Source organism: Sinohyriopsis cumingii, chromosome 1 (assembly GCF_028554795.1).
Source record: "Sinohyriopsis cumingii isolate HCF-2022 chromosome 1, ASM2855479v2, whole genome shotgun sequence".
Taxonomy (NCBI): Eukaryota; Metazoa; Mollusca; class Bivalvia; order Unionida; family Unionidae; genus Sinohyriopsis; species Sinohyriopsis cumingii.
This window is the reverse complement of record NC_142961.1, coordinates 60524903-60552028: the sequence shown is the minus strand read 5'-3', so window position 1 is coordinate 60552028 and position 27126 is coordinate 60524903. Positions and strand designations below refer to the sequence as shown.

The following is a 27126-nucleotide window of genomic DNA, read 5'->3' as shown; positions in this document are numbered from 1 at the left end:
TGATTCTGGATCGAATGGATAGCCATTGTAGGGTACAGAGCAGCGGGGAGGTGTGCTCTGATCGTGGTACTCTGAGTATGATCCGATCAGCTGTGTTTTGAACTTTTTGAAGTTTGTCGAGTAGATATTGAGATGAACCAGACAGAATTGAGTTACAATAGTCCAGTCTTAAAAGTACTAATGAACACACAAGTGTTTTATTGCATCATCTGAAAGATATTTGCGAATGGAGCTGATGCGTCTCAGCTCAAGATATGCAGCCTTTTATATGTTCATAACATGTTGGTGCAATGTGAGAGTACTGTCCAGAGTAACACCTAGGTTTCGTACTGATTGTGTGAATTTAATATTGGTGTTGCTGATATGTATTGTTTGAGGTAAAGGATGTAAATGAGAAAATCTTTGTGTTGTAATCAGTATGGCCTCAGTTTTATCAACATTCATCTGCAGCTTGTTACATGTCATCCATGATTTCACATCAGAAATGCACCTCTCTACACCTTGGATGGTAGCATCAACTTCAGTTGGGTGGCTAGATTTGTATACTTGGGTGTCATCCGCGTACAATTGGTGAGACACTTGATGATGATCTATGACACTTGAGAGCTGCTAAGTGAATATAATGAAGAGAACAGGTCCAAGGACAGACCCCTGTGGAACACCACAACATAGATCAACTGGGCTGGAGTGTATTCCATTTGCAGACACAATTTGTGTCCTGTTGACCAAGTAGGACGTGAACCACAGTAAGGCTGTATCATAAATGCCAAATACATGCTGGTGACGGTGAAGTAATATATCATGGTCTATTGTGTCAAATCTTGCAGACAAATCAAGGAGGGTGAGGACTGTAATCTTTCCGCTATCCAAAGCAGAGAGAGAATGTCATTAACTACTTTTAGAAGAGTAGTTTCAGTACTGTGGCAAGGGCGATATGCAGATTGTACATTGTTAAAAAGACAGTTTGAATTTAGATGAGATACAACTGGGAAAGAACAACCTTTTCTAAGATCTTTTATATGAATGGGAGATTAAAAACTGGGCAGTAGTTCTTTAAATCGTTATGGTCTAGTGTTGGTTTCTTCAGCAGAGGCTTTGCAATGGCAGTTTTGAAAAATGATGGGAATTCCCCGGATGAGAGAGAGGTATTAATAACATCAGTTAGTGAAGGCAATACTGGATCTAAGCACTCAAGCAGCAGTGATGTTGGAATTGGATCAAGTTCACGTGACTTTGGTGCACTCTTCATCAGGATTATACGTACGAAATCCATAGATACAGGTTCAAATGCTGCTAATGGTTGCCGCTCAAATTCTGTATCCCAACTGTATGGTGACGACGAGTCAATTGAAATTGTGTTGTCAAGCATATCTCTAATGGTTTGTACTTTGTCACGGAAGAAATTTGCAAACATGTCCGGAAGGTCAGCTGGAGAGAAAATAGTTATATATGTATATAAACTCAACACAGTTATACTCATATCAAGATAATTGATCTACGAATTTAAACAACTAAATTCATGCACATATTATCAAATAATTCAAGCAAAATATTATATTGGTATCAACGAATCTCATGAAATTGACTCAAATACTTTTTGTTCTTTCAAGCGTTTCTCGCTTCTACCGCAAAAATTGTGTCCGTCGACCTTCCAGACATCCGGTCAAGTGGATAAATGTTTAACAAGAAAATTTCTTCCAAATTGACTCTCGGAGACCCCTGTACCTTTATTCTTGCAGCAAAGGTTAAACTAATTAGATTTTTAGATGGGGGAATATTCACAGGCAATTTCGTGTGGGAAGCACGTCCCAATTCAACGTAACCAGTCAGGATCAGATATATGTACCGCCTTTTATAACGAGGCGCCAAAATTGGGGTCAGCTTGCCCTAGGTCTTCGAATAACTGTTTCTATAATTTTTCAAGTTTGATAGTACCACTATGAAATCGAAGTTAGCCGGGTCCCTAATAGTCCGTCTCGCGGTTAAGTAAACCAACCAGACATTAGAAATCATTGCCTTATAGCGATGTAACAAGCGCCTGTTCCCATAACTCTAACTAATTGTTCTTTGGCCCAAACTAGTGTGCTTTTCGCAGATCGATATAAATTTGCCCCCTCACATCTTACGTTCGATTTTTTAAATTTAAAGTCTATTCCAATATTACATTTATTCTACAGGATTAGTCAAAGATTTCTGTAGCGGTGCTGTGGTGGTGGTGTTGTGAGGTTGTACCTTCTTAAAAGTTGTCCGCTTTATTTGGCTATCGTTATCTAGAGGGTGATCGCCATCGGTATTGTTGCCCGGATCGAGTAAATATTAAAATAAAGTGTGAACTTATATATAGAATAAATAGAGATCTGAGCATATATATAAAACAGAATGACAAGAGCCCCCGTACATGAAAACCTACAATTTAATCAATTACATAAACAACTGTGATAATACATTAAATTAGGAAGATACACTTCTCTTTGAAATAAATCATTCAGCGAATTTCAAACACAAATATATTTATATAAATAGCCGATCTGTTTTAAATGATAGGATTAGTTCATCATACAATCGAGTGAACACTCGAAGTCATTGCCTTGTCCCACTTCATAACCTGCTTATTTCCGGTTTACTCCAACTTCACTGTGACTGATTTTCTCGGCCCTTTAGCTTTTTCCCTTCTTTAACCTCCCTATTGTCTCGATTCCTTTCGGCCCTCAAACTTTGTGTGGGTAGGTGGATACGTAAGTACGTATATACGTTGATACTTGGATCAGTAGGTACATGGATACGTCAGTAGATACTTCAGTGGATACGTCAGTGAGGCTATTTCCGCTTTAAAAATAAACAGAGAAGCAACCCAAATCTTCTGTCAGATATTCTACTGGGAATAGATCATTACTCCCCTCTCGTTATGTCAGATATCGTTCAATCGGAATCCAAACAGGTACCAAATGCTATTTGGTCAAGTTATACATGTCAGACCATAAACAAACCTACTTTCATACGATTAATGTACTTCCTAATGGCTATTTCATCACTGATTCCCATTAACATAACACGAAATACAACAGTTCTGTTCTCGTCTCAATTACACAAATGAATGAATGAAATTCATTATCTGACCTAACTACGTTATTTTCAGCGAATACTCACATATTGAGCATACGGGAAATCGTCTAATATCGGTGAATTCAAACGGATTCTCGTAACTCATATCAGCTAAAGTCCTGCATAAAATCCTTAGATTACTATAACAAACAAGAGGACAAATTCAAACAATTCGTCAAACTTATCTAAAAAAGATCATAGTACGAATTCAGATAGATGAATTCAAACACAGTTATACTCATATCAAGAAAACTGATCTACGAATTTAAACAAATAAATTCATGCAAATATAAGCTAATAAATTCAAGCAGATCATTTTATTGGTATCAACCAATTAAATGTGATTGAAGCAAATAGCTTGTACTTTCAAGCTTTGTTCCCTTATACCGTCATAATTGTCCGACGACTTTTCAGACATCCGGTCTCTTTGACAAATGTTTTTGAATTTCTTCCAAATTTAGTCTCAGAGTCTTTTATATTTTCATTCTTACAGGAAAAATGAAGAGTGGCTAGATTTTTCGCTGAGGGCTAATTTAAAGACCAAGAAATTTCGCGTGGAAACCACACCCCTTGTTTAGCGTAGCCAATCAGGATTAAATATATCTACCACCTTTTATAACTAGGAAATAAAATTGCGATCAGCCTGGCTTCGAGATTTCCAAATAAGTGATTCTGGTCAAATTTAAATCTGACAGTTCAGATATAAAATCAAAGTTAACCTTTGCTTTTCTAATGGGTCTGGCGGTTAGATAAACGAAGGCTTAATTAAGAATCACTTCCTCTCCAGACACAGGCATTATAAAGCATTGCAGTATAGCGATTTAACAAGCAACTGATCACCAAAAATCTAATCAATTATTGTTCTCGTGCTCTTTATAGATCGACATACATTTGCATCCTTACATTTTATATAGGCCGAGCAATCTTAAAAGTAACCGATTTAATGCTGATCGCCAAGCAAGGCAGATTATATTGCCATTTTTATAAATCTTTGGCATGACTCGGTCGTGGTTCGAACCCGCGACCTCAAGCATCCCAGACTAACACTCTAACCAGGCAGGTCACCGGAACGAGAGAGAGAGAGAGAGAGAGAGAGAGAGAGAGAGTTTCCGATCGAAAGTTTCAGTATAAGCTAATTACCGAATTTATAGCTCTTCAGGACACACGGTACTAATGACATGGAAAAATGGGAACCAGCCTGTAAATTAGTGAAAATAAAATAGAGTATATATGAGTTTGGCTGACCATGATTGGTTAATAACGTAAGCTATGTTTTAGGAAAACGAACCTTTTGAGAGCTTATCCTAGATGTAAGTGGGTAAAAAATAGAGACATTGTTTTATTGATGGAATTTCAATCCTTCAACAGTCATGAGTTTGGAACATTTATTAATCAAATTAGCACCTGACTCTGGTGCGGAATTGTAAACACATGCTTCAAAAACATGCAGGTCCAGAAAATGCCGCGGCTCATATCCATTCCTCTACACAGAAGCTGACATCCAGGTCTCATCTATACCGATAAATATAGTTTTGATCATAAGCACTCAAGTTATTGAATTTTTCATATCATGGTATTTGCATAGGTTTACTATGGGAACTGAATTAGTACCGTGAGTCCTTCATCAGCAGTAACTGCTGCACCGGTGCCGTATCTGTGATTATTCACTACAGTAACCGGACAGAGCAGTTTCTAATTTCCAATTTCCGTAGTGAGTTGCTGCTCACACACACACACAAACACACACAAAAGCGCGCGCGCACGCATACATGTACGCACACGCACAACATTATTCAAATAAAGAAGGATATTATGTCGATCTTAATAAGCATTATGCCCAGACACATATATCAGTTTCGAAACATTATAATTGTAGACAGCTCAAAACGCTATAAATTTGCTTGTTAGGTCTCAATCCACGCATATCTTCTCTCAAGACACCATTGATAACCTCTGAGAAAATAAAACACTTTTGTGTACTTGACAGTGCAGTACGCAACACATGTATTTCTTGACTGAAGATAGCTCAACATTCAAAATATTGTGCTTCACACCAGCCTTATTTCTTTTCTCGAGAAAAATGTTCCTAAAGCGCAGTATATGTACAGGTTACCGTAATCAACAGTCACACGACGAACAGGCACAATGTAGTCAAATCCTGGCGGTGAAATAAACCAACATAGCTTTATTGCACAGTCAAAATCGGGTTGAAAATTTAAATAACTGTGAAGAATCTGAAAAGGATTAAAAATTTAAAAGTTCCACGTCCGATCTCGTAGTATTAAGTACAATATATAGTGTTCACCCATCTCCACTACCAACACCATCCCAATCGAAGTGATACCATGCTCAATTAAAAAAGAGATAGAGTGCTGTAAATCCCGCTGAGAAAGTCTGTTGGCATTGTTCTACATAGATTTCTGGTTAGATAAAACCTCAGAGATCGCGCCACTCTCTGTCTGGAAGCAGAATATTGTACCTTAGATTATGCCACTGGCTACTCGAATTTCAAGCCTTGATACCGCTCGGCAGTTCTCACCATGGTTAATAGAAAATATTGCATCATCTGGGACAAAAACTATCCCCATGCATTATCTAAATCGAAGCTTCAAGCCTCAGATTATATTTTAGTTTACATTTTTATTTGAAAATGCTAGGTAAAGGGTCAATATATGACATGGCAGTGTTTACTAATCATTGTACTTTATATCGTCCAGATTTCGACAAAAACAACACCCTTTTCAACTGTAAATCTAAATTTTCGTATCATAATCAGAAATATTCAAACGGAACACAACGACCTATTATACCTATATTTAGAATTGAAGGCTCTCATACAAGATTACGAAAGCCTAAAAATTCCATGTTACTTCGTTGAGATCTGTAAATAGAAAGACAATAATAAATTTCATTGGTGGATTGGTTACATGTGTGATATTCAAACGTGTGAAATGTTCCAATGGTTTCATGTTAAGTACAAAACGTACACTTGGAAAATATAGTTGCCTAACTCAAACAATCGTCCAACTAAAACAGCTGATTTTCAATATCTTTTTTTCTCAGTTATAAATTTTGTTCAATTTGTAATGTGTGCTTGACCTTTGTCCATGATTGAAGATAGAGGTTCAAAGACATTCTGAATTATATCATTGTGATACATGATGCTATTCCAGATCTATGGTTTATCAGCAATTCACATATGGAATTCATTCAGCACGCTCTATATTTTTGGACTTGTGATAGAACCTTTTAAAGATTATTTGGGATTTCATGCACCATACTGTACTGTCCTTTAAAATGTTAACTAGTAACTTAGAAAAATAAATGTATTTGGTGATTTTAAAACCCCCCTCCCAAGATTTACAAAAGGAAGAAACAGATCGGATGGAAAGTAATTAATTTGCTTGATCAGAAAAATTGGTGGCTTGCTAATGAAAAGGAAGGCCATCCCGTACCCAGATACAGTTTCATAGCACCTGATCATGTGCGTTTTGAATTAGATCGTATAATGAAAAATTGGCACTTACAGAAGCAAATCACTCCGTTCAAATATATATCTGAACAGTAACTGAAAAAGGCAACAAAACAAAACGTTATAACACTGTTTACAATGGATCTGTACTCCATAGTTTCTTGAGATTTGTTATATATATATATATATATATATATATATATATATATATATATATATATATATATATATATATATATATATATATATATATATATATATATATATATATATATATATATATATATATATATATAGTGGAATTATTAAAAATACATGTTTTACTTCATCATAAATGTAACTATTAGTACCATAAACAGCAGATTGAGAATCACTTACTTAGTTTCTTTATCAAGCGTCCATTACGATTTTGCTGGAATCCATACGTCGTAACAAAATCCGTTACGATTTTGCAGGAATCCATACGCCGTGATAGCGTTCGTCACGATTTTACAGGAATCCATACGTCGTGACAGCGTTCATTAGGATTTGGAAGAATCCATACGCCGTGATATTCATGACGAGTTTGCAAGAATCCATATACACCTTGACAGCACCATTGTTGTCCGCGTTTTAAAAAAAAATAGAGAACATCTAACACCAACCCTTGTGCTGGGTGTTTGCCCCGGTACTATTACATGGAAAATGGGAATCAGTCTAGAAAACATAAAAGAGTATATATGGGTTTGGAGGGTTATGAATACTTGGTGATGAAAAATACAAATTTAGAAAAAATACTAATTTTCGAGTTGATCCTTTTGGTAACTATAAAAATAGAGAAAGTATTGATACAATTTCAGTTTTATTACAGACTTGACTTAATCCGAAAGTCTGAGTACTTTGTAATTCCAACGAATAACCGAAATAAATAAATAAATAAATAAATAAATAAATAAATAAATATATCGTTTCAGATGAATTGAACACAACTGTTTATCTCTTCTAAGACAGGCGTTTATGCTAAGAATAGCTAGTTTCTAGTAAACCAATTATATCAAAATATGAGAAATAGTTTCAAAACCAGAGCGAGGTTCAACTAAACATTTGGAAATCACTTTAACTGTGAAAAATGTCAAGTACCTATGCAGCTAGCTAATCACGAATTCGGTCAGCTGGATGATTTTCCTAGGGAGATCCCATCAAATTCGTCATCAAGATGTTATTTTTTTTTTTTTTTTTTTTTTTTTTGCAGCTCCAAGGTAAAAGTGGCAACACTAACATGTTACTCGAGTAAAAAGTACATCACACTGTATTGTAGCCATGATATTTTATATTTTCTTATTTATAACAATACTCCATTGGCATTTAATGTTGTATAAAATATTTTCTTAATTCAAGCGGTCCTTGGTTATTATGTTCATTAAAAGGTACTAAAATAACACATAACTGGCACATTCTGTCCATAAAAAGTACCAAAATAACGCACAACTTGATTATTCTGTCCATAAAAAGGTAACAAAATACTATATAACTTGATTATTTTGTCCATAAAATGGTAACAAAATACTATATAACTTGAGTATTCTGTCCATAAAAATGTACCAGGCTAATATAGAACTTGGTTATTCTGTCCATAGAAAGGTACCAAGGTAAGATAAACTTGGTTTAGGTAACTATGATGTCAAGGGTATCATATTAAGGATGTATTAGATAACAGTTGGACCCATCCCATGACTACAGATAACGGCATCTTCCATTCAGATGACTGTTCAAAAATATACAGACATGTTAGGTCTCACTGGATAGTTTCGTATTTTGACACCCCCCTAATTTTTAAGGTAGAAGGCATGAACCTAATTATCACAAGCCTAGCATTTGTAAATTCACACATAAGCTAAATCTATAATGTGGTTCGGATTTACTTTGAGTTAGGCTTGGAAATAGGTTGGCTTGTAGGTAACTGCCTGTCACAGCTGGATTTGCATTGGAGATCAAATGCGTAACGTGGGCTGCAAATGAGCTGTCGACTTGACTTACGTATTTATGTGTGTCTGCTACAGAGGTAAATATCTAAAAATCTAGATGGTTGAGGGGTGATGAAAAGTATGCTAATTTGTTATAGTACTAGTGAACTTTATTCATGCATAAGGCACATACTGATTCTTTTAGCTGCCTTGTCACAGAAAAATACTCAAAATAGCTATTTCTTGTCAAAAACGATTGTAAAATTTAGGGGTTGGGGCAGTGTTGGTTCGGTATAAAAACCACCAGTTGCATCAGGAATTAACCTGATTACTGCAGTCAAAATCTCACATGTATGCTTTCTACAAAAATCATTAGTTTGTTTTTATTTGTATCTTCAGTGTACAATTATTCTCATTTTTCTGTATTTGGTCTTTGTCAAATGAAAATTCACCACATAAACTGTCCAGTGAGACCTTACAGTAACATGGGCCAAGGGGAGCAGTTCCGAATGGACTCGCATTTTACTAAATATTATCGATAATTCATTGCACGAGAGTGGGTATTGAAAACTACTATAAGACTAGTATCAAGTATCTTCAAGAAAGTTTGGATATAATTAAGTCTTATAAAGAAAATTTAGATTTTCAATTGGTGATCAAATACAGGAGAAAAATTACGATGTTAAGTTTTTAGGGTCTTCAAGACCATCACCGTTTGCAAATTTATATGCTGCGTTAATGATTAATAAAAACAATAACCATTGTCCACAAGCAACAGGCTGAGAGACTAAAAGACACTCGAGACACGCACCTGTAGGCAACCATTTACTTGATATTATCAGCGACATCACCATAATTTTACACCTGCAAATGGATTCTGACAGGTGTGATCAGGCTTTACAGGTGTTGAATCCAAGTTACGTGTCCTGATGAATAGTGTCTGGCCTTTAAACATGTCATCTTCGTCACAGCTTGTCGCGTTACGGCCATTGAAACGATTCCCCACCTTTTATCCCTGTAGCAATACGAAGACAGTATTGCGGATAGCATGCCAATGTGTAGACTGGCTTATCATTTTATATCAATGGAAAATAACTAGTTGTAGAAATCTATCAACGAAGAAGCCATGTGTAAATATTTTCTTGTCATTTCCATTCGGCACCTTTTCGGCCACGTTGTCATTCAATGCAACATGTAGTCAGTGACCTTCTTAAAAGCATGCATAAAACACTGATCACCATATTTACCTATTTTCCCTACAATGTGATGTATATAGAAGCAAGATGAGTACACACATACATGCATGCATACATACATACATACATACATACATACATACATACATACATACATACATACATACATACATACATACATACATACATACATACATATATACATACATGCATGCATGCATGCATACATACATACATACATACATACAGGGGCCCCGAGTGGCCGAGTGGTCTAAAGCGCTAACCGTTCCGGATCACTGCCATCTCACCTCTGTCTGCGTGGGTTCGAGCCCAAGGTTCGGCCAATGTGGGTACGTGCGAAAGCCTGCCAGTAGCTTCTCTTGGGCCGGTGGTTCTTCCCTGGGTTTTCCAGGGTTCTTCCTCCACCAGTTATACTGGCCGCCATGTATAGTCTATCCTGTGCTGAAAATTGGCGTTAAACCCTAGAACAACAACAACTACATACATACATACACCTTTAGTTCAATGAAAAACTCCCCAATAATTAAGTCATCCAGACATTTTCACTTCACATCTTATGTGTATTATGTCAGAAACCCAGCCAGGCACCACCTGCAAAACAGTCGTTGACTCCATGACCTTTGTTTTTTTTCCTTGACGGCTCATTAGAAAAAAGTGGCAGCAAGTAAAGTTATTAATCCCGGGTATTTGATATCTTGCACATATAACACTGCAGTAAGATATGTTACAAAAGACTGGTACAAAAGTGTAAATTCGGCGATAACACTGAAAAGAGATTGTTTTACTTGATGTGTTGTAACAGACCTTACGCGAGATGATAGATCGCTCCGCCTACCAGATCATTCACTTGACATGACCAGCTGTTAACCTACGATAAACATGCAGTATTTGAAAAAGAAATATGTTTCAGTCTAAGTGATATGTTTATTAAAAATGATTTGTATTATTCTTAAAATTGTAAAATTACAAAGTTGCATAAATTGTACCGCAGTAGACAATATTTATATTTGTAGTTCAAGTTCGTATAGTAATAACCTAAGTGCTTTATTTCAGTAAATAATGCAAATCAATTTTAAAGCTGCTCGAGAACTTATTCATGTACAAGGAAATTCACTGCAAAAGATGCTAATGTATTTAGTATATAATCTTATCCTTGTTAATTGTATCTGGCTTATGTTTATGCTGTTTTGGAATAAATTAAAAATTAGTAACAAAATCGTAAATAATTACTGTTTAGAAGTATAATGTTGTACATGATAGTTGTAAGGTTCTACCGTGTTCGTCAGACGGAATTGTAATCACTGATGTCTGTTGATGTAAACATGTAATTCCATGCTTGATATATCGGAAGATAATTATCAGAAACCATTGTTTTGGTATTTCTTTATTATTACATTTTTTCTATCCCCACCTCTCTTTCAGCCAAATGAAAAAGTAAAGAGTCACTCAAGTGCCTGAACGATCGAGACGATAAATTATTACTTTTGGGACAATTAAACATTAAATTGTAAATTATCAAGCTTTAAAATAATACAGTATGGGGTTCAGTCCTTACTATACAAGAAAAATCATATCCACAAAAACCCAGAATTTCTCCACCAATATTCTAGAAACGTTTATTTTTACATATATTTTTCAATTTCAATTTCTTTTTTTTTGGTTTTCAAGCCATCAACATGACATGTTTTCTGCATAGGTTTATGCAAACAAACATGTTGTAATTGCCATCAATTTTTTCCATATTCAGCTGATCGTACGCAGGACCACAAAAAAGGCCTTTACCCATCGAAGTTTTGTCTATATTTCGTGAAAGGAATAAACCTATTTCCTCTGTTTAGACGATCTGGGTGGGCATCGACTGTCAGAATTACAAGGCCCCAAGCAGCTTGTCGGATGAACATGGCAGACAAAAGCAATGCGTAGAGGTGTGTCTAATTTACACTCGTTGATTGGTTAATTGATCAGCATGATTGACACGTGGCGTGAGGTCAGTTGCGATAGGCTGCGATTCTTGCTGAAATGTTGCCTAGAATGTAATACCTTAAATATCTTATTGAGAAGTTACAGTGAACGGCTGAGTTTTAATAAACAATGGTTAGACACGCTCATTCAGTTAAACAAACTGTTTTGATATACAAAATCGTATAATGAATCAATCAAATGTTTGCTACATATCTTAAATATAAAGAAAACTATAGACCACGCCTTGTCATCGCATTAGCACAAGCAGACCCGGTTCAGTCATGTTCACATATGGAAGTAAGTTATACACTAGCAAAGAATCTGTTACACTGGTCTACAGCCAAAATGCATCTGAAATAAATGTAGTAAAACGTTACTATTTCTGGGTCACTTAGAACGTAAATGATGCTTAAAATTGTTGTTTGGCTCTAGTTTTAAAGATACGATGCTGGGTCAGTATATATGACCCTTGACTTGGGATAAGTGAGTTATAAACCAGAAATGACTAAAATACATCTTTGACTGGATCTATGAATACATCTATGACTGGGTTAGGACAGCGCTTGCTTTTTAGGCAGAACAATGAATGATGCAATCTGAAGCTGGTATTGTGTCATACATGATATGTATTGCATCATGTTATTTCTAGAAGTCATGGATGCTGCAAACATAACTAAGTTTACATCACTCTGCTGAACAAATTGCCATATATTAGCTCTGGAAATCATAAAGTGTCGTTCTCTCTTATTCGTAAGTGCTTCATGCTGCAAAGGAACACATTTCTGTTTAGCCAAAGTGAGCAGAGATGCCTCGTACGTGTGTGAAAAATGCAGATAACTTCTGCTATGCTTGTGGTGAAGTGACTTTAGAAAGCCTATCACCTTTCTTTTGGCTGTAAAATTGGAGATCGTGGTACGAGTTGGGCCCCACACATATGCCGCAACACTTGTGCAACAAATTTTCAGCAGTGGTTGAAATCCATGCCTTTGGAGTGACAATGATTTGGAGAGAGCCAACAGATCATATCAGCAATTGTTACTTCTGCATGGTGCCTCCAGTTGGGAAAGGTGTGTCAAAGAAGAAACAATGGGCTGTGCATTATCCAAACATTATATCAGCTATACGCTCAGTACCCCATGGAGAAGGTCTGCCGGTTCCTGATGCACCAGAATCATTCTCACTTGAGTCAGATGAGAAAGAGGAAGAGGATGAAACTGCTAGTCCTGAAACATCAATGTCACAAGACCCATATTTTCTCCTCTCCTCCTCTTCTGAACCACACCACATAACAGAAGGTGAACTGAATGACCTTGTCAGGGATTTGGAACAATTCAAGATTAAGACAGAGCCGTTGGGCTCCAGACTACAGCAGTGGAATCTCCTGGCAGGTGATGTTAGGGTTTCCATGTTCCGTGACCGTCAAGAGGATCTTGTCCCATTCTTCTTCATGTAAGGTGGTCTTGTAGCCTGCAACAAGATTCATTGTGTGATGCAGCTTTCAACATCGTTCATGATCCAGATGAGTGGAAACTGTTCAGTGAGTCATCGAAGAGCCGTCATTTGTTGAAGGCTGATAAAATATAGACTCGGATTGAAATAACAGAAGAGCTACTTATGAAGAATGACAAGAGTGGCCAGAGACTTTTGAATGAGATTGTCGCTGGCGATGAATCATGAATTTACCATTTTGAACCTCGCAAAAATTATAAAGTTTTCATCGGAGAAATCGAATATAGATCATAAATGGAACTGACAAGAGAGTATTATATGCATTAAATTTCGAAGCGAAATGCCCGGTCACCAGCATTTAAATCCGCCGTCGTCGCAAACTTCTCGAAGGAGCACATTATCCAAACTTTGCCACGTCTGTGAGCTAGGAACAGGGAATGTTTTGCTGAATACCGGTATAAAGATTCGCTGATGGGCAGGTGATAGAAAAGCTGCCATGCCGTTGGAAGTGCGGTTTTCCAGTGTATGAACAAACATACGACAAAGTAAATACAAAATGACATGTAATCGTTGAATAATCAGGCAGAGACAGTATGTACAGGTGCACGAGGATTGAAGGGATGCACTGACGTTCCGTACGTTAATAAAATAAAACGTTTCTGTACAGCGTACTAACATTCAGAACGTTTTTCGCTCTGTCCTGTTACTTAGTTTAGGACAATAGAGTCGTAACAATATGTATGTATGTATGTATGCATGTATGTATGTATGTATGTATGTATGTATGTATGTATGTATGTATGTATGTATGTATGTATGTATGTATGTATGCATGCATATATGTATGTATGTATGTATGTATGTATGTATGTATGTATGTATGTATGTATGTATGTATGTATGTTGTTGTTGTCGTGGGGTTTAACGCCATTTTTCAGCACACGATAGGCTATACATGGCGGCCAGTATTAATGGTGAGGGAAGAACCCGGAAAACCCCGGAAAGAACCACCGACCCACGAGATCCTGATTTGGATCCTGGCCTTCTTTAAAAATATGTAGCAACCACGTAAACAAGTTATATCTTTATTTTAAAATGATTGGCTGTTGTCGAGGTCATGATGTGACTTCGTGTTTAAGATGCAAACAATTTGTTTTATTTCTTAGAGTAAAATGATTGGTTTTCGGCAGGGTCACAGTGGGTAGACGTGATCTTTAACAAGTACTTGGTTTCTATGAGCTTGTCGTTGAACAGGAAAAAGAACAGGAGATGTCATGTTTGTTTCAGAAAAAGCCACTTGTGAAACTTAAGCTACTGAAGTTCCTGTCGGTTATTTCATTAAAAATGGAATTCTTATGAGAAAATGAAGGACATCCAAGGCACCTGCTGTTGACGAATGGTCACTGAACTATCAAATTGTAGTTCCAAAACCTTACAGACAGGAAGTGCTTAGTCTGGCCCGTGAAACTCCATTGTCTGATCATTTAGGGATCAATAAAACTTATCATAAGATCTTAACTCATTTCTATTGGCTAAAAATCAAACGTGATGTTGGTAAATACTGTAGATCTTGTCATATCTGTCAAATGGTAGAAAAACTAAATCAGAAAATCCCCAAGTCTCATCTACATCCTATTCTTGCCTTTGACAAACCATTCGGTAGAATTATGGTAGACTGTGTTGGTCCCTTATCTAAAACTAAGTCAGGTAAACAATACCTGTTGAACATTATGTGCGCATCAACAAGATTTCCAATGGAAATTCCCTTGAGAAACATAAAATCTAAAACAATAGTAAAAGCTTAGATACGACTTTTACTCAATTTGGCCTCTCAAAATCTATCCAATCGGGTCAAGGATCAAAGTTTAGGTCAGAAACTTTCCAGCCTATTCTGCTTGAATTTGGCATTCAGCAATTCAAGTCAAAAGTGAAATTATGGTTTGACAGAACTATATCATAGAGAACATTTCAGTGTTTTGTAATAGTGGAGTTCTGTCTCTCTTGCTCATTCTTCAAATTTTTCTTCAGTTTAGATATTACGGCCCTTACAAGGTTAAGAACAAAACGAATGAGTTAAATAATAAAAATAGTGTTACTGGGATCTTAATAAATTATAGAAGTACCATTGTATTGAAAGAGATAGCCAGGTTAAACATGCAATTAATTTAGTTGTACCCGTCCCATTCAGTGAAGATTTAAGTGAAGGAATATCGTCGGATTCTACTGATATTGGAGTGACAAATCTTCGGAATTCAGAAATTATGAATGATCTGCACCAGACACTTTCACATTTGCAAGAGCAAAAAAGAAATGAACTTAAACAGTTATTATTTGAATATGAGCACTTGTTTCCAGATGTTGCTACAAAGACAAACAAAATTTTCCATGACGTTGAAATTGTAATTTCTAAACCAGTCAAACAACACCCGTACAGGATGAACCCTCTTAAACAGTAATACCTGAAAAAGAAATTCAATATTTGCTGGAGAATGATTTTATACTGCCCAGTAAATGCGACTGGAGTTCACCATGCATACTTGTTCCAAAACCAGATAAAACTTGCCGTAAGTGTACTGATAATAGGAAGGTGAATAGTGTGACAAAAACAGATACATTTCCATTACCAAGAATGGATGACTGTATTGATAAGATCGAGAATGCCAAGTATGTTACCAAATTTGATCTTCTGAAAGGATATTGACAGATTCCACGAACGGAAAGAGCAAAGGAAATTTCGGCTTTCGTGACTCCAGATGGACTTTGCCAATATAAAGTAATGCCGTTTGGGATGAAAAGGTCGCCAAGTACATTTCAACGTCTCATGAATATGATTACATCTGGTCTAGACAATTGTGATGCTTGCATCGATGATGTCATCATCTACAATGACACCTGGAAACAACATTTAGCAACAATTCGGAAATTCTTTGACAGATTCACAGATGCATGCTTGACAATTGATCTATCTAAAAGTGAGTTCTGCCGTGCTAGTGTTACATTTCTGTGACGCATCGTGGGGCATGGACAAGATAAACCTATAGATGTCAAGGTCAAGGCCATCTCTGAATTTCCCGTGCCTATTAATAAAAATCAACTTATGCAATTTTTGGGTATGGCCGGATACTACCGAACATTTTGTTCCAATTTTTGTTATAATTGCTGAACCTCTGACAAATTTATTGAGTAAGAAAAACAAATTCCTTTGGACTGAAAACTATCAGGAGGCTTTTGACAAGTTGAAAGCCATACTTAACAGCGCGCCAGTTCTTACAGCCCCAAATTTCAGCCAATCTTTTAAACTGTATGTTGATGTAGGTGATGTTGGGATTGGAGCAGTTTTGATTCAAGAAGATGAAAATGATACTGATTATGCAGTGTGCTCTTTTTCTAAGAAATTAAATAAATGCCAAAGAAATCATTCAGCAATCGAGAAGGAATGTTTTTCTTTGATATTGGCATTACAACATTTTGAAGTTTACATAAGTTCAGCTCCTTCTTCGATTATGTATTTAGTGACCATAACCCCCTTACTTTCATTGGCAAGATGAAAAGTAAAAATCAAAGACTACTATGGTGGAGTTTGTTATTACAGGAACATAATCTTGACATCAGGCACATCAAGGGAAAGGAAAATGTAATAGCACATGCACTTTCTCGTGTATGACAATGTATTTTTTCATGTGCACTGTGTAATTTATATGAATTCTTTTAACCTCATGTATATTTAGTCTGTGGTAAAAAGAAAGGTTTATGTATGAATCTTTCTTTTTCTTTATGGGGGTAGTGTTATGTTTATTTGATTTACTTGTGTCTGATTTAATATACCTTTATTTCAATTTATTGTTTGTCAGTTTTAAACTTTTTTATTACATGCTTATTGTAATATAAATTTATTTTCTAGAGATGATACTTTTTACAGAAAATAGTTTGACATTGACTGTTTGTTTTATAAGCACCAGGTGTTGATTTGGATCCTGACCTTGTTTCAAAATTTGTAGCAATCACGTAAACATGTTCTATCTTTATTTTAAAATGATTGTTTTTTGTGGAGGTCATGATGGGACTTCGTGTTTAAGATGTAAAAAAAAAGTTTTTCATATTTTATTTCTTGTAGTGAAATGATTGGTTTTCGACACGGTCACACCGGGTAGACGTCATCTTTAACAAGTACATGGTTTCTATGAGCTTCCAGAAATGACCACGTGACCCCCTTGTTTACGTTTAGAAGACATGTAACCTACGTTTTAGAGAATTATTCTCAGTAGAAGCTGGGCTGTTAAACTGGAAGTTGGTTTGTTGTGCTGTTTGTAGTTATTTCAAATTTCTTGGATTGGATTTATTTCAAATTATTTGGATTCAATTGGATTAATTCTTTTATTCCTGGAATATACATGTGCTCATGTGAGATTCTTAATCAAAGACAGTTCGTATAAGAAATGTATTCTGCTATCAGAAACCGGAGTGATAACTCTTGTTTCTACAAGGAACTGTATAATTCAAAAATACAGATTTCACCATACGTCATCGTCTTCCATCTTGGATTCTTCGTCGGGATTCGAACTTGAAATCATTATAACATTTTGTTATTAGGACTTCAAAAAAATGTATTTGTGGATTATTCTTGGATTATTTTTGGATTTGATTCAATAAAACTGTAAGTTCGGGGTTTTTTCTCTTCATTTTTACAGAATTTTTCCAGGGAAATAAAATATTGTATTTTTTTCCCCCAAAGCTTGATTCTTTTCATTCTTTCTTGTATTACTGTTTATTCGAGATTAAACACGTGACAAAAGAGTACATTCACTTTTAATTTCTTTCCTGTTTCTCATGCATATTTAGTGAGGGAGCAAAATAATTCGAGCTGGATGAACACTTGATCTTTAACTTACAACAAGTAACCAACAAGAATATGTTTCGTCGTAATGGTGTGTATACACTATTCATGGGATATATCTACAGCGTTCACAATACCAGTGATACAAAGTTGCAATATCTTGTCGAGACTATACGGTAGATTTTGTTGGTTAGAAGGCGAACAATCACAATACAAATCATACAAATTTTCAAAAGCCCGTGGAGGCTGTATGGTAAATTGATTTGTTAGGAGGCACGCACATCAGTTTATCTACATCTTCACCAACGGAACGTGGAAAGAGAGACGGAGGATTAAAATAATATTATGGTCGGTAGCAATGTTTATTAAATTATACTATAGACATAGATTAACTGTAAATGAATTTAAATGTTTTAATTACTCGTCATTTCGCCTATATTTTCCCAATCGTTTCAATATACTAGCCGTTGGCTGGATGGCTACAACATGTTCAAGAAGCAAACCTTGCTTCGTTTGTAGTATTCTGTTTTCTTCATTTTAAGTAATTGTTCATGTTTATATTCTGAGTGTGCATTTTATTGATTCATGAACATATTGACATAACAAAAAGGAAGCCCGTATCAATTTACAGGGATGTAAAGAGTTCACTCACTCCGTCAATAAACAGTTTCTTGTAGTGTATCAGAACTCCGTTAGAAATGTAAATATGTGTATTTGTTGTGATATAAGCAAAATGTGTGTGTAGTATGTGCGCTGTATCTTTGATACACTACTAGTTGTGTAAATTTTTCATTTAAAGCACACTCGGAAAGCTCGTTTCTTATTAATGAAAATTTTTCATGCATCTCGTGGTTATATATTCTTGATCAGGAATACAATTATTTAATAGGCCATAATTTCAAAAGCATTCATTATTGATATTAATCACACCCCACACGCACCCCACCTCATCACCTTTTACTTCGGTTTGTTGTCAGTGTTTTTCAATCAAACCGGCGAGTTTAAATTTATTTCATACAATGCTTTGTACTTTGGGCTCAAGTTCACACAAACTAGTGATTGTCTCACTCTTTTTGCATTTGTTCACGAAATATTTTCATGATAAGTATAGATCTATATAACGTTCGTTAACCATAATAAAATTCAATAGGTCGAAATAATTCCTCGTTTTTAAAAGTATATTTAAAATACTTCATGTCTGAATATCACATTCATTTGTGTTCGAAAAAAGCGCAATGTGATTCTGAAGCTTTGACATGCCTTGAAGTTTGAAATGAAGTGTGTGTGTGTGTGTGTGAGAGAGAGAGAGAGAGAGAGAGAGAGAGAGAGGGTCTATTAAATTCTTTACATTATATTAAATTTATAAATAGACAACGAAAAGTAATCGAGACGGTTAAATTGTCAATATTCTATGTCAGATCTCTTTGAAATTACGAAATTTGGAGAGAACACGTTAATTGGATATTTTGATAGTGAACGGAGTTTAAAAATTAGGTGCGCCCATATCAGATTGACAAAAGATTTCTTGCTCAAATTTGCTTTCTGAATTTTACAAGGAACCGTTTACGTACATTATTTGTTTTCTTCTAAAACGAAATATAGAGAAACAGACGATGTGTAATTGTGGAAAGTCACTACACTTCAACTATATTGCAGTTTCATCAAAACTGAGAAGCATGGGTTATCCAATGCAGATTCCTGTGGTACATGCGGGCTTAATATTTTTCATAATTACACACGCCTAAGCAAAATGATTTGAAATTTATATCTTTCCGCCACCTGTTATATGAATCATGGCTATGTCGAGTAGGAACGGATGTCGGATCACATTTTGTTTTATCCCTCCCCTGTCTATCGTGAAAGGAAGTAGCGTGTTTCCTCCCATTTCCATCTGTTCCGTGATAGAACGAGAAAATAAAAAGAAGGAACATTTGTGCCTAATGAACAGTTCATGTTATAATATATGTCTGCAGAATATGTATCTGGCGTCTGCCAATAAAATGACTGGATTTTCTGATCTCTACCAGTGCAGACCAAGTTTGATTTGCATACATCTTTCAGCCAGTTTGCATGCAGTGGTATATCAAGGTATCTGAATGCAAATGTCAGCATTTTGAGGTGGAAATTCTAAATCGAAGAAAAAGAAATCTTCATTAAATTATCAAGTCCGCTGTTACGGATCTATTCTCTTAAACTAAGCAACGAAAAAAGAACGAAAATCAACAAGTTTTCTAAACTTCAACAATAATTGATTTGCCTAGAATAAAAAGTGACAATTTAAAGAGAACTTTACAGCATTGTAAATTAAATCCCAAACAGTTCTAAAAGTTCTTTCAAAGGCCCAAATGTATGAAGTTCCGACTGAATTGCAGTGTTATTCCAATTAAATTCCATTGGTATTCCAAATAAGTACCGAGATTAAATATGTTTATGTGCATGTAGTCTCGAATATGTTAATGTGCCGGTGGCCTCAAGTGTGGCAATGTGTTAAGAGCATTTTGATGTCACACAATTACCTAATCCAAAAATGTATTGTTTGAATCCTCAATAATTTCAAATTATTATACCAGTCCAAGAATATTATTCATGAGCAGTTTGCATTTCCAGTGACTAATAATTTGAATAAATAAATCCACCCAAATGAAAAACTAATCACAGCAATAAGACTGATTCTGCTTCATGATGTTAAGGCAAGAAGTGTGTAATTTTTTAGATAAACAATTTTGGACATGGCTAAGCAATAAATACAAATGTATATAACATATATTCGTTAAGAAAAAACAAAACAAATAATACACATTAAAGATACATAACATCCACAAAACTTGTCTCTAGCTGAGATTTTACTTTAAATAATCACGCAAGCATTTGCTTGTATCATTATATATATATATATATATATATATATATATATATATATATATATATATATATATATATATATATATATATATATATATATATATATATACATACATACATACATACATACGACCGCTCTGGTGGCCTAGTGGTTAGAGCGTCCGCCTCGGAAGCGGGAGGTCGTGGGTTCGATCCCCGGCCGAGCGAGTCATCCCAAAGACTTACAAAAATGGTACAAACAGTTGCCTCGCTAGGCGCTCAACATGAAGAGGTTAGTGTTAGGACTGGTCGGCCTGGTGTCATGATAATGTGACTGGGTGGGACATCATGATACATGTCTGCAGCATGATGCCCCAGTACTAGACATCACTATAAACTGCAACACTGCAGACATCGTAGCGATATGACTGAAAAATTATTAAAGCTAAGTTAAAAATCATTATCACACACACACACACACACACACACACACACACACATACATACATACATACATACATACATACACATACATACATACATACATACATACGTCTGAAGCGCCAATCGAAGGATGATGCGTAAGCACTTTCATTACAATCGCTTCTCCTCATCGAAGCGATCAGAGGGTTTTAAAAAGCAGCGTCACACTCTTTGAGTAGGCCTTGACTGTAAAGAGTCATGGCGAGTTTTGTAGTCCTGAATATGTAAATACTGTGTTTATAATTAAGATAAGATAAGATAAGATTTATTTAAGGTTGGTATGATTTCAAACAACAATTCAGCATAATCTATAGTGAGCTTTTTACTGTCGTTACATAAAACAAATGAGTCATAACAACATTCAATTAACACACAGCGCATACATTTTTTTCATATTATACAGGAGTGCTACTTGAAAAGAAAGGATCTAACACTAGGGCACTTGATGGTATAGCAAGACAGATAAACAAAGAAACTAACACAAACAATATATGTCTTGATCATGTCGGCGGGGGGGGGGGATATTAGTTACATATATTATATTTAAAGTCTTTACCATTCCATGACAGAATTAAAGATCTAAATCAGTTAAAATATGATTGCTATCTAAAGTGATTTGGTAGCTCAGTCCATAAAATTACAGCTGCATATCTAGAAGATTGTTGCAAAACATTTTTGTCAAATGATGAGGCTTTAATTCTTGGTACATCTAAACTTTTTGAATATCTGACATAATATTTATTGTATTTAAACATATCGGATAATCTAAACATTTGTGAGTACACTTATTCAGAATTTTGAATGTCTCCAGGTCCAAAACTTACGTTCCTTTAAGTAAGAGTATATGATAGCTACTTTTGAAGTTATCGTACACAAATGTTAGATCACGCTCTCATATGTTTTCAAATTTAGTAGCATTCTTGACATTGCAGAAATGCAAGGCTAAGAGACAGAAGTTGAAATTGGAGAGGATACATGTAAGAATTATAAGTTTGCTGGGTCTAAAACAGATTGTCAGCATACCGAGTCTAGGATAGATTGTTAGCATGCTAAGTCTAAGACAAATTGTCAGCATACCGAGTCTAAAACAGACTGTCAGCATACCGAGTCTAAAACAGATTGTCAACAAGCGGAGTCTAAGACAGATTGTCAGCATGCCGAGTCTAAAACAGATTGTCAGCATGCCGAGCCTAAAACAGACAGTCAGCATGCCGAGTCTCAGACAGTCAGCATGCCGAGTCTAAAACAGTGTCAGCATGCCGAGTCTGAAACAGACTCGCAGGATGCCGAGTCTAAAACAGATTGTCAGCATGCGGAGTCTAAAAGAGATTGTCAGCATGCCGAGTCTAAAACAGACTGTCAGCATGCCGAGTTTAAAACAGACTGTCAGCATGCCGAGTCTAAAACAGATTGTCAGCATGCTAAGTCTAAGGCAAATTGTCAGCATACCGATTTTACAACAGACTGTCAGCAAGCGGAGTCTAAGACAGATTGTCAGCATTCCGAGTCTAAAACAGATTATCTGCATGCCGAGTTTAAAACACATTGTCAGCATGCCGAGTCTAAAACAGACTTTCAGCATGCGGGGTCTAAAACAGATTGCCAGCATGCCGAGTTTAAAACACATTGTGAGCATGCCGATTCTAAAACAGAGTGTCGGCATGCGGAGTCTAAGACAGATTTTCAGCATGCTGAGTCTAAGACAAATTGTCAGCATGCCGAGTCTAAAACAGACTGTCAGCATGCCGAGTCTAAAACAGATTGTCAACATGCCAGGTCTAACACAGATTGTCAACATGCCGAGTCTAAAACAGACTTTCAGCATGCCGAGTCTAAAACAGACTGTCAGCATGCGGAGTCTAAGATAGATTTCAGTATGCCGAGTCAAAAACAGACTGTCAGCATGCCTAGTCTAAAACAGATTGTCAGCATGCCGAGTCTAAAACAGACTGCCAGCATGCCTAGTCTAAAACAGATTGTCAACATGCCGAGTTTAAAACACTTTGTGAGCATGCCGATTCTAAAACAGACTGTCAGCATGCCGAGTCTAAGACAGAATGTCTGCATGCCGAGTCTAAAACAGATTGTCAACATGCCGATTCTAAGACAGACTGTCTGCATGCCGAGTCTAAAACAGATTGTTAACATGCCGAGTCTAAGACAGATAGTTGCCTTGAAGCTTTCATACGGATATTTATTTACATGTGAATCGAACGTACTAACGGGGGGGGGGGCAGAGGTCTTAGGGCGCCAAAACACAAAAGAGCTGATAAAAATTAAATTCCAGGAAAATCGTTGACGGGGCCATCATAGACGCCCTGTTCGCCATTTCCCCTTTGTATGCCACTGATTGCAGTTGATAGTTAATGTCATTTTCTTTGCAGTGTAACAATTTCTTCACCGATTCTGACAGCACTGCTTATGTTTAGTGCAGGCTTCATACAGAATGTCTTTTTGCTCAAAGTTAGTACTTACGACTTATAAAGGTTGGCTTGTTCGCAGTGAACCAGTCAGTCAGAATGTTGGACTTTGCTTCAAGCGTGTTAATCAGTGTCACAATCCCAAACCGGTGAGAAAAAGGACAATGTGTTAAGGTAGCATTGTTATATAAAGGGCATATTTAACACAATAGAAGATACCATTAATAAAAACATTAAAAAGAATTGGTTGAGGATTGTCCATTGAGAGATCCCTTTTTGAATTTCAGTCGAACTACTCAAGACACTCTGCAACTCAATTTCTTGTTTCGATTGACAAATAGCTTAGTAAGAGTCCTACTAAGTCATCTGACATACCATAAGCACTTAATCTGAGAAAAGAATGTCACGAGGGAGCCAGTATAAAGCCTTGAATATATCCAACAGAACTGCAGCTACATATTTGTTTTCAGCAAGAGCCTTCCCCCAGTCTTTAAGCAAACGTCTTTCACCTTCTCAAACAGACCCACCCACGTTTGTTAAAAATGTTCTCAAAACATGATGCTGACTGGGACTCGGCTGATTTCTCACATAGTCTCTATATAATGGATAAAATGCTGACAGGTCTATCGTTACTTTTGTTAAGAGGATTGGACTTTTCGAAAATCTGAACTACTTGAACTTTCTTCAGATAATCAGGAAATATATTAGACTATGTTTGTCTTTTTAAATATTAGATCTATAATATGGCCCACAAGGACTGGTGCCCAAACTTTTAACACTTTAACAGGAATTTGATCCCCTCCAGTAGCTTTTTAAAATTTAAACGTCTTATCATTTGATACACGTCTTCATGGTTAATCTGATTAAATTAAAAATAATAGCCTTGATACTTTGATAAACGAAATGGTCAGAAGGAAAATCTTTGCCAATGTCCCCAGTTACATGCAAATTATTGAATACGTTGACCATTCTTAGATTTATTAGAAAAATATGGCTTAATAGTTGACTATCCGAAGAGTTATTAGAAAAATATGGCTTAGTAGTTGACCATCCGAAGATTTATTGGGAAACAATGACATGATAGTTGACCATCCGAAGATTTATTAAAATAATATAGCTTAATAGTTGACCAGTTCATACTTTGCTCAGCTTTCCGTGCTTTCCAAAAGGTGTATTCACTTATTTTAAGCGCGCGGTGGTTGGGTGTAGGCGAGGAAGCAATGTCACATATTAGTTTGCGTCTGTCTTAATGTAAATGTGCCACGTTTTCCCATGTGTAATTATGCGTACGGCATTACTTATTGTGAATGATTGGGTTCTCTGACTATCATGGCGTGTGTTAGGTTAACTCTGCGAATTGATAGACATACTGTTGCACATGCAAGTTGTCTGCATCATGCTCTCACGTACATCAATGCGTGTTGATTTGTCATGGTACATGTATATTTAAGGTTTTAATGCTGGGTTTTTGTTCTGCATTTCTTGCGGATTAACTGTCATATGCCGAATCATAAAGTATAAGTAAACTGCGTGGTTCGGCTATTAATAGTTCATACTTGGATAAATCAACAATAACTCTTATAATTGCAATTTTTGTATTAATTATATTTTTCCGATTTCTTTAATTTTAATATTTCTGTATCATTCTTCCTAGAGTCATGGTTCAGCGTATGAATACTGACTGGTCTAGGTGAAAGTAGTGCTCTGCACAGTTTGCATAGAAATAGCACAGCTCTCATCGTTACATTCCGAGCAATATAAATCCTCGCTACATTTAACAGTTAATGTAATTGCAATTTTAATGATCAACATTTTGAGTATTAGCACATATCGTGGTGTATTTTCAGGGTCCGTTCTCCTTCACGATATTGTATAACTTCCAGCTGTAGAGGTATGCAATAATTTTTTCTCTCACTCTTTGGATCATCTGTGCATGGTGGAGTATTCTGGTTTGGAATTATTTTCTGAGTTTTCATTTTCAGTCAAATATCAGATTGCACAATGTAGCCAGATTTAACAGATTCAGTTTCAGTTTACTGTCGGATTTTTTATCAGAATTGGCAAACTGGTACCAATTATGAATGACGTATAGAGTAATGATGGAAATGGTTCCAGCGTTTCGTAATCTCGTGCTATTTATTCTTGCTCTAGTCTTGATTGATTCAGTTTTGAAATTCGTCGTCATGTAATCCCATGTAGTCGTTCTGTTCGTAGAAGAGTTTTTACTGTGTACCTTGGTATTTTCTTGTGTACGTATAAATTATATAACAAAATAAAGTGATACAAGTGACGTATAAAAACAACCATATTTTGTCTACATGCACAACCAACAAAGGTGATAACAACAAAGGATGCATTTGTTTTCGAGTTGTAAGTAACATAATATCGTGGAAATACGGCTCAGAATAACAATTTTAATCCAAATCTGTAATAAATGACACACAACCTTTGCAATTCAGAACGTGTGAATTAATTCACATCAATGGACTTTATATGCAAGATCTCCAAAGATGTCACCTTCCTATCAAATAACTCAAAATTACGTCAATTAGAGTTCCGTATTTACCTATACATGGAACGTACCCAGATGCGAGCAACATAGATCCATATCAACTGTTGCATAATCAGTATATGGGGGCTGGTTGATGTTGGTGGGGTTCATTGTTCCTTCTTACAAGGTGTCCGCTGTGTTTGGTTATTGTTATCTAGAGGATGATCGCCCTCGGTGTTGTCGACCGGATCGAGTAAATATTAATATAAGGTGTGAAACTTATAGATGGAACAGAGATCTGAGCAGATATATAGAACAGAATGACACAAGCCCCAGTACATGAAATGCAACAATTTAATCAATTACATAAATAATTGTGATAATACGTTACATCAGGAAGATACACTCTTCTCTTTTGAAATAAAATTATTCACCGAATTTCAGACACAAATATACTTATATAAATAGCCGATCTGTTTTTAAAGATATAACTGTTCCATCATATAATGGAGTGAACAATCGACGTCATTACCTTGTACAACTTCATAACATGCTTATTTTCGGTTCACTCACACTTCACTGTGGCTGTTTTTCTTGGTCTTTTCGCTTTTTTCTTCTCCAAACTCTCTATTTTATCGCCTTTATCGGCCCTCAAACTTTGTGTGGGTAGGTGGATACTTAAGTACGTAGATCTTGGATAAGTAGGTACGTGGATACATCAGCGGCACTATTTCCCCTTTCAAAATAAACAGAAAAGCAGCCTAAATCTTCTGTCAGATATCCTACTTGGAATAGATCATTACTCCCCTCTCGTTATGTCAGATAGCGTCCTATCGGAATTCAAACAGATACCAAAGGCTGTCTGGTCAAGCCAAACATGGAAGACCATAAACAAATCTAGTTTCATAAGAT

At 36.0% G+C, this 27126-nt stretch overlaps 1 non-coding gene across 1 annotated transcript; it reads left to right on the top strand.

Annotated features, from left to right (window-relative positions):
- The first annotated feature begins 20974 nt into the window (after positions 1 to 20974).
- Positions 20975 to 21048, top strand: Trnap-cgg (transfer RNA proline (anticodon CGG)). The gene has a single exon. It is a non-coding gene; the product is annotated as a tRNA-Pro (tRNA).
- Positions 21049 to 27126: the final 6078 nt, after the last annotated feature.